This window comes from Ornithorhynchus anatinus, chromosome X4, assembly GCF_004115215.2.
Source record: "Ornithorhynchus anatinus isolate Pmale09 chromosome X4, mOrnAna1.pri.v4, whole genome shotgun sequence".
Taxonomy (NCBI): domain Eukaryota; kingdom Metazoa; phylum Chordata; class Mammalia; order Monotremata; family Ornithorhynchidae; genus Ornithorhynchus; species Ornithorhynchus anatinus.
Genome location: NC_041752.1, coordinates 5476412 through 5484571, shown reverse-complemented (window position 1 = coordinate 5484571; position 8160 = coordinate 5476412). Strand labels below are relative to the sequence as shown.

The following is an 8160-nucleotide window of genomic DNA, read 5'->3' as shown; positions in this document are numbered from 1 at the left end:
GGGAATGTGTCTGTTGTATTGTTATATTGTACTCTATCAACTGCTTAGTTTAGTGTTCTTCACATAGTAAGTGCTCAATAAATATAATTGACTGACTGACTTAGTGATTGTTGAAGTCTCCCTGGAGGTCATCAAAGACGGAAATCAACAGGAGACTGGGTCTGACTTGATTGTCTTGGATCTGGTCCAGTGCTTATCCCAGGTCTGGCACACAGCAGGTGCCAAGTCAGCTCAGAGTTAACAGTTGTATCCACAGGAGGGCTTGGGAAGAGATCCTGCTCTGAGACAATGAAATGGAATGACTCCCTGGAAGTTCCCTTCTCCTTCCCTCTCCACCCAACATCTTGTCTTATGCTATCAAGTTGTTTCTGACCCATTGTGACACCAAGAACACATCTCTCCCAGAATGCCCCCTCTCCATCTGCGATAATTCTGGTAACGTATCCATTGAGTTTTCTTGGTAAAAAATACCAGAGTGGTTTACCATTGCTGCTTTACATACAATAAACTCAAGTCTCCCCCTTGACTCTCTCCCATGCTGCTGCTGCCCAGCTATGGGTGAGTTTTGACTTGTAGCAGATAGTCTTCCACTATCTAGCCACTGCCCAAGCTAGGAATGGAATGGGTAGGCCTCTGCTTGACTCCCCCTCCTGTAGCCAAGACTAGTAGAGTACTGGAAACTCTCCCGGTGTGACCCTGAGAGGGCCCCACCCAACATGGACTTAGCTTAAAGACTGCTTTATCCCTGGCACTACTGGTCTTCTGATCCTTAGGATCAAGCAACTAGTCAGAGTGATCATCTACTCTTCTGCTCTGGCCCGTTATCTCCAAGAGTGAAGGTGGAGCCACTTGGCCAAGGGTTTTGCGGATTTGCCCGGGGTTGTCCTGATTCCTTCTTCCTGGCCACTCTGAGGCTCTGTGTCTTTTACTTTCCACTATCTCTCAAGCCCTCTCACAGTTTTGTGTGCTATGGGAACCTTGGAGATTTAGCCCTGCACACAGCTCCCTGGGGAACAGAGAGATAACCCTGCTCTGTAAGGACCTCAGGCCCACCAACTGTAAAGTTAAGAAACTTGAGTGAGTCTCTGAAAATTCATTGTTCTGGTGCCATTAGCTGGCCTTGACAATGACTGGAAGAGGCTGATTTGCTTATCCCTTTGCATCATTCTTTGCAGCTTGGGCACATGCTGACAGATGTTTGCTCTGGGAATCTCACTTCTGACCTGGACAACAACCCAAATTTGCCCAGGCTGCTCTTGTCTGGCAGTAAACTAGGAGATTCAGGCCTGAAACTCTCATGTACAAGCTTGCAGAGTTCCAATTTCAGATTGGAGAAGCTTGTATAAGTGGCCATGTCGCTCTAACTTTGGCTAATCATCTAGTCATGTGCTTCTTTGCCTAAAGTCATTGTGCTCTGTACCCCTGCTCACTACTTAGTGATCTTTTACTTCTGCTGGTGGCGAAGATCTTTCCTCTGGGATTAACATGAGATTTGCAGAGTTACTTTCTGTTAAAAATGAATTGATAGACTTGGGGGCATGGTTATTCATTCATTCATTCAATAGTATTTATTGAGTGCTTACTATGTGCAGAGCACTGTACTAAGCACTTGGAATGAACAAGTCGGCAACAGATAGAGTCAGTCCCTGCCATCTGACGGGCTTACAGTCTAATCGGGGGAGACGGACAGACAAGAACAATGGCAATAAATAGAGTTAAGGGGAAGAACATCTTGTAAAAACAATGGCAACTAAATAGAATCAAGGCAATGTACATTTCATTAACAAAATAAATAGGGTAATGAAAATATATACAGTTGAGCGGACGAGTACAGTGCTGAGGGGATGGGAAGGGAGAGGGGGAGGAGCAGAGGGAAATGGGGGGAAAAGAGGGTAAAGCTGCGGAGAGGTGAAGGGGGGATGGTAGAGGGAGTAGAGGGAGAAGAGGAGCTCAGTCTGGGAAGGCCTCTTGGAGGAGGTGAGTTTTAAGTGGGTTTTGAAGAGGGGAAGAGAATCAGTTTGGCGGAGGTGAGGAGGGAGGGCGATCCAGGACCGTGGGAGGATGTGGCCCAGGGGTCGACGGCGGGATAGGCGAGACTGAGGGACGGTGAGGAGGTGGGCGGCGGAGGAGCGGAGCGTGCGGGGTGGGCGGTAGAAAGAGAGAAGGGAGGAGAGGTAGGAAGGGGCAAGGTGATGTAGAGCCTTGAAGCCTAGAGTGAGAAGTTTTTGTTTGGAGCGGAGGTTGATAGGCAACCACTGGAGTTGTTTAAGAAGGGGAGTGACATGCCCAGATCGTTTCTGCAGGAAGATGAGCCAGGCAGCGGAGTGAAGAATAGACTGGAGCGGGGCGAGAGAGGAGGAAGGGAGGTCAGAGAGAAGGCCGACACAGTAGTCTAGCCGGGATATAACGAGAGCCTGTAGCAGTAAGGTAGCCGTTTGGGTGGAGAGGAAAGGGCAGGTCTCGGTAACGGATAGGATGTGTGGGGTGAACGAGAGAGATGAGTCAAGGATGACACTGAGATCGCGGGCCTGAGAGATGGGAAGGATGGTCGTGCCATCCACGGTAATAGGGAAGTCTGGGAGAGAACCGGGTTTGGGAGGGAAGATGAGGAGCTCAGTCTCGCTCATGTTGAGTTTTAGGTGGCGGGCCGACATCCAGGTGGAGACATCCCGGAGGCAGGAGGAGATGCGAGCCGGAAGGGAGGGGGAGAGGACGGGGCGGAGATGTAGATCTGCGTGTCATCTGTGTAGAGATGGTAGTCGAAGCCATGAAAGCGAATGAGTTCACCGAGGGAGTGAGTGTAAATGGAGAACAGAAGAGGGCCGAGAACTGACCCTTGAGGAACTCCAACACTTAAAGGATGGGAGGGGGAGGAGGCACCAGCGAAGGAGACCGAGAATGACCAGCCAGTAAGAGGAGAACCAGGAGAGGACGGAGTCCGTGAAGCCAAGGTGAGATAAGGTATGGAGGAGGAGGGGATGGTCGACAGTGTCAAAGGCAGCAGAGAGGTCAAGGAGGATCAGAATGGAGTAGGAGCCATTGGATTTGGCAAGAAGGAGGTCATGGGTGACCTTAGAGAGAGCAGTAATCTGTGAAATGGGGTTTTGCTACCCATCTTCCTCCCACTTGTTCTGTGAATCCCATATGGCAGAGGGACTGTGTCGACCTGATTATCTTATATTTGCCCTGCCCCTTAGTTCAGTGCTTGGCACATAGTAAGTGCTTAATAAATATTATTATTATTATTGTTGTTGTTTCATTCCTGGGACAATCTGGTTCCATACCAGTACAATGAAGTGAATCACTAACCCTAAGATAACCAGAGAGGACAAGACTCTCCCCATGCAGTTACTGAGTGTTTTATTAAAAGTGATATTTATGCACATAAGTGCTCAATAAATACAATTGACTTCAGGGTTTGGTACTGGTTTGGAGACAATTTCAGAGTATTTCCTTCATTGGTTCATTGCAGGAAGAGGACTTGGTGTATTCTGCACAGAGTAAGTATTCAAATACCACTGATTGATTGAATAATTGATTGATTAAGCACTTACTATGTGTCAAGCACTGCTCTAAGCACTGGGTTAGATACAAGATAATCAGGTTGGAAATAGCCCCTGTCCCACATGGCGCTCACCATCTAAGTGGAAGGGAAAATGGGCATTTAATCTCCATCTTACAGATTAGGCAACTGAGGCACAGAGAAGTTGAGGAACTTGCCCAAGGACACACACAGCAGGCAATTGGCAGATCTGGGATTTAAACCCAGGTTATCTGACTCCCAGGACTGGGATCTTTCCACTAAGACTTGCTGCCTCTCCTAGGGATGAGGGAGGTAGGGGAGGGGCACTGGGAGAGTCCTTGTCTCCCAAGTGGATTTGGGAAGCCCCCACCTTGCCCCCACCTTGGGGGCAAAGCCCCTGGTCTAGTCGTCCCAGACTCCAGCCCTGAGGGATCAGTCAGCAGTGGGGAGAACTGTAGGACTCTGTCCTCCCAGTGAGGCAACAGTGTCCAGGTTTCCCAACTCTGGCCCGATCCAGGAACCCTCAGGGACTAGTAGCCCAGAGCAGCTTTATATTTGCAGCATTGACACTGGTCATGTGTAGGAAGAGACATTCTGGAAGTGAAAGCTCTTGAGAGGGATCAAACCTGACCTGGATCTCAAGCTTCGTTGATTTCCGATGAACCCCAAGAGCAACCCAGCCAAGGTCCCTGGTCCCTCATGTCGGCTTGTGGTATCTACAACCCTGCCCACGTACTTGGCTCCTCTAGTGCTAACCTCACTGTGCCTCAATCTCACCTGTTTTGCCGCTGACCCCTAGCCTACACCGTGCCTCTGACATGGAATATCCTCCCTCCTCAAATCTGACAGACAATTACTCTCCCCCAATTCAAAGGTTTATTTCAATAAGGCCTTCAGGCCCATCTCTTCCAGGAGACCTTCCCAGACTAAGCCTCCCTTTCCTCTTCTCCCACTTCCTTCTGTGTCACCCTGACTTGCTCCCTTTCCTCTTCCCCCTTCCCAGCCCCACAGCACTTATGTCCAGCGCTTAGAACAGTGCTTGGCACAAAATAAACGCTTAACAAATGCCATCATCATTATTATTATTATATCTGTAATTTTATTTATTTGTATTGGTCTCTGTCTTCCCCCACTTGATTGCAAGCTTGGTATGGGCAGGGAATGTCCTGTTTATTGTTGTGTTCTACTTTCCCAAGCACTTAATTCAGTGCTCTGCACATAATAAGCGTTCAATAAATTTGATTGAATGAATGGTGGCTCACTTCACCTCCATGGGCGTCATCTGTAAACATGCTGGGCTTCCCATTTTATGTGATTAATAATTTTATGTAAATGTATCTGCCTGTCAGATAGGCTGTTGGGGCGTGAAGCTGGAGATGTCTGTTTTCCTGTCCAAAGCTTTCCTTGGTTTTAGGAGATGATGGCAAGTGTGTTTGTGGCTGCAATGATAGGCAGTTCCTCCCCTGCCTCCCATCTGGAAATTGTGTCCTGGGCTGCTACTACCTCCACTAAACTTTAAGCTCCTTGGGGGCAGAGATCTTGTCTACCAACTCTATTGTACTGTACCCTCCCAAGAGCTTAGTTAGTGTTCTATGCCAAGTAAGTGCTCAATAAATACCATTTATTGATTGATTAATGCTCAGTGGAAAGAGCACAGGCTTGGGAGTCCGAGGTCATGGGTTCGAATCCCAACTCTGTCACTTGTCAGCAGCTGTGTGACTGTGGGCAAGTCAGTTAACTTCTGTGTGCCTCAGTTCCCTCATCTGTAAAATGGGGATTAAGACTGTGAGCCTCGCATGGGACAATCTGATTACCCTGTGTCTACCCCAGCACTTAGAACAGTGCTCTGCACATAGTAAGCACTTAACAAATTCAACATTATTATTATTATTATATAATTAATTAATAATAATAATCAGTATCCCCTGTTGACACCTGGGTCATGAGGAGGGCCTGGTGGCACCTCCTTCTGGAACCCTGAGCAATAGTTATTGTATGATGGCAGTGGTTGAAAAACTGCCCAGGACAGGTTATTTCTGGCCTGTGCTTGACTTTCCTGCCTGCCATTGCACTCATGTCTGCTTCCCTCCAAGGCTCCCTTTGGGTCTGGCTTCTGCTATTCATATTATTCTTACTTACCTTTATTCACATTAATGTCTGTCTCCCCCTCTAGACTGTAAGCTTATTATGGGCAAGGAACATGTCCGCTAGTTCTGTTGCATTGTTCTCTCCCAAGTGCTTAGTACAGTGCTCTGCACATAGTAAGCTTTCAATAAATGATTGATTGAATTATTGATTTATCGATTGACTGCCACAGTAGCCCAGATTGCTCCCTTTCCCCTGTCCCCCAGGGATCCAGGCTGTGGATGCAGAACTACCCCCTTCCCCACACAGAGCCTGCTTTCTCCAGCACCTGCCTTCCCCATGGTGGATGGGAAGATCTATTCTGGGCTCCTCCCTTCCTCTTCTTGTCACCTGCTTTGGGGGTCCTGCCCAGGGCTTCCCCAGGAAAGCCCCAACACTTTCCCTCTCCAGCTAGGGGAGCTAGGAAACCCCTGGTCAACTTGCAGGGAGAAAGCAGCCTGGGCATTGTCCAGTGATGTTCAAGAGTTTTGACCCCTGTTAGAGAAGCAGCATGGCTCAGTGGAAAGAGCCTGGGTTTGGGAGTCAGAGGTCATGGGTTCTAATCCCGGTTTCACCACTTGTCTGCTGTGTGACTTTGGGCAAGTCACTTAACTTCTCTGTGCCTCAGTGACCTCATCTGTAAAATGGGGATTAAAACTGTGAGCCTCATGTGGGACAACCTGATTACCCTGTATCTACCCCAGCACTTAGAACAGTGCTCTGTACTTAACAAATACCAACATTATTATTGTTCTCCCCAGACAGCTCTAGTTCGTGCCCATTCACCACATCCTGTTTGAATCCCACCTTCTCTTCCCTGGGTTTCTGACACTTTCTTTCTCCCTTCCCTAGGTGTTGCAGCAGAGGGAAGACCTTGAGAGGGGGTGAAGGGAAAAAGGAGGATTCCCTACCCCCATCTCGACCCTTGGGGCAGCAGGAATGAGGGAGCTGATCTCTTTTCCTATGGCTCAGGCTTGTTTCCCCTCAAATCTACCCAAGCAAAGACTGCCCCTGCCCACCTCCTTTTCCTCTGGCCCTACCCCCCCATCCCCTTCCCGAGGCCTCAGCAAGAAGAAATAATAAAGGCCAGACAGTGGTGCTGAGTTCCTGAAATTTGGCTCAAGATCAGCAAAGTTCTACTCCATTAATGGCCTGTCTCAGAAGGCCAGATCAAAGTTGTTGTCATTTCCCAGAGATTCATATTGTTCCCTCCCACTCACTTTCTCTCTCACTCTCCCTCCTTTCTTCCTCTCTCCTCTCTCCTCTGACTCAGGTGCTTTGGGAATTTCCTCCAGAGACAGCAATCTCAGCTTGTTTTTCTACGCTGATAACTTCAACTTCTTAACTTGGCAATTATTTCTTCACAGATACTGAGGCAAATTTTAATTGCCAATTTTCGCTGCTTCAGTTACCTGTTGCCTTGGTTGTTTGTTTCTCTAGCGGCTTCTAGTGTTTCCCTGTTCCCCAAAGTCTCTTCTGTTGTCCCCGTGTGCTAAACATTCCCCCCGCCCCATCTCCCAGCTGTGTTCTGCCAATGATCCCGGCTCTAGGGACCTAGAGTTTCTCTGTGTGTCCCGGCATGCAGCAATCACCCATGTTCTGGCAGTTGTTCCAAGGGGAGCTCTCCCCACCCCAAGCTATTGTTTCAGAGAGCTGTTTTTCTCTCTCTGCCCATGAGTCTTTCTGGTTTCTATCAGGCTGGTGGCTCTGAGCCTTGATCACTATCTCTAGGCCTAAGACTGTGCCAGCATCTGTTAGCAAGGGGAAAGGAACAGGATTACTGGGGGAAGTCTGTGCACAGAGTTGGAGGGACAGGAAGGGCAGGATAGATTGGACAGAAGGAGCTTGAGAGTCTTCTGGGAAAGAAGTGAGACCACAGAGAGGAAATTCCCCTGCTGGATCCTTTTACACACATGCACACACCACCCATATATTCACAAATGCACACACACCCACAGGCCAAACGCCACACACATGTAGGCCCATGCACACCCTACACCCATGGCCCCCATTCAAGCATGGGCTGCCCCCCATGAAATGAATCGCCTCTAGGCTTGTAAGACTGCTATTTCACAGATGATGGGGCTGAGATGGCTCTTCTTTATATACAGCATGAGCGTCCTCTAGGCTGTGTACTGCACAGAGATTGCTCCTCTGTATAGAGAAGGTATATTCTCCAAGCTATGTCACTGCTACTTCATAGCTGTTAGGCCTGAGGATTGCTATTCTGTATAGAGAGGGAGTCTCTTTCACAAGCTCCTCTTCAGCCTCCCACCTTCTAACTGTAGGAGTGTTCAGCACATAGTAAACAAGGCAATCTGGCTTAGTGGTTGAAGCAGCGTGGCCAAGTGGATAGACTACGGAACTAGGAGTCAGAAGGACCTGGTTTCTAATATCGGCTCCACTACTTGTGTAGCCTTGGGCAAGTCATTTAACTTTTCTGTGCTTCAATTACCTCATTTGTAAAATGGGGATTAAGACAATGAGCCCCATGTGGGACAGGGACTCTGTCC

General features: G+C 48.5%; 1 non-coding gene across 1 annotated transcript; it reads right to left on the bottom strand.

Annotated features, from left to right (window-relative positions):
• Positions 1-568: 568 nt before the first annotated feature.
• Positions 569-706, bottom strand: LOC114807856. The gene has a single exon (XR_003755895.1). It is a non-coding gene; the product is annotated as a small nucleolar RNA SNORA7 (small nucleolar RNA).
• Between the last annotated feature and the right edge of the window lie 7454 nt (positions 707-8160).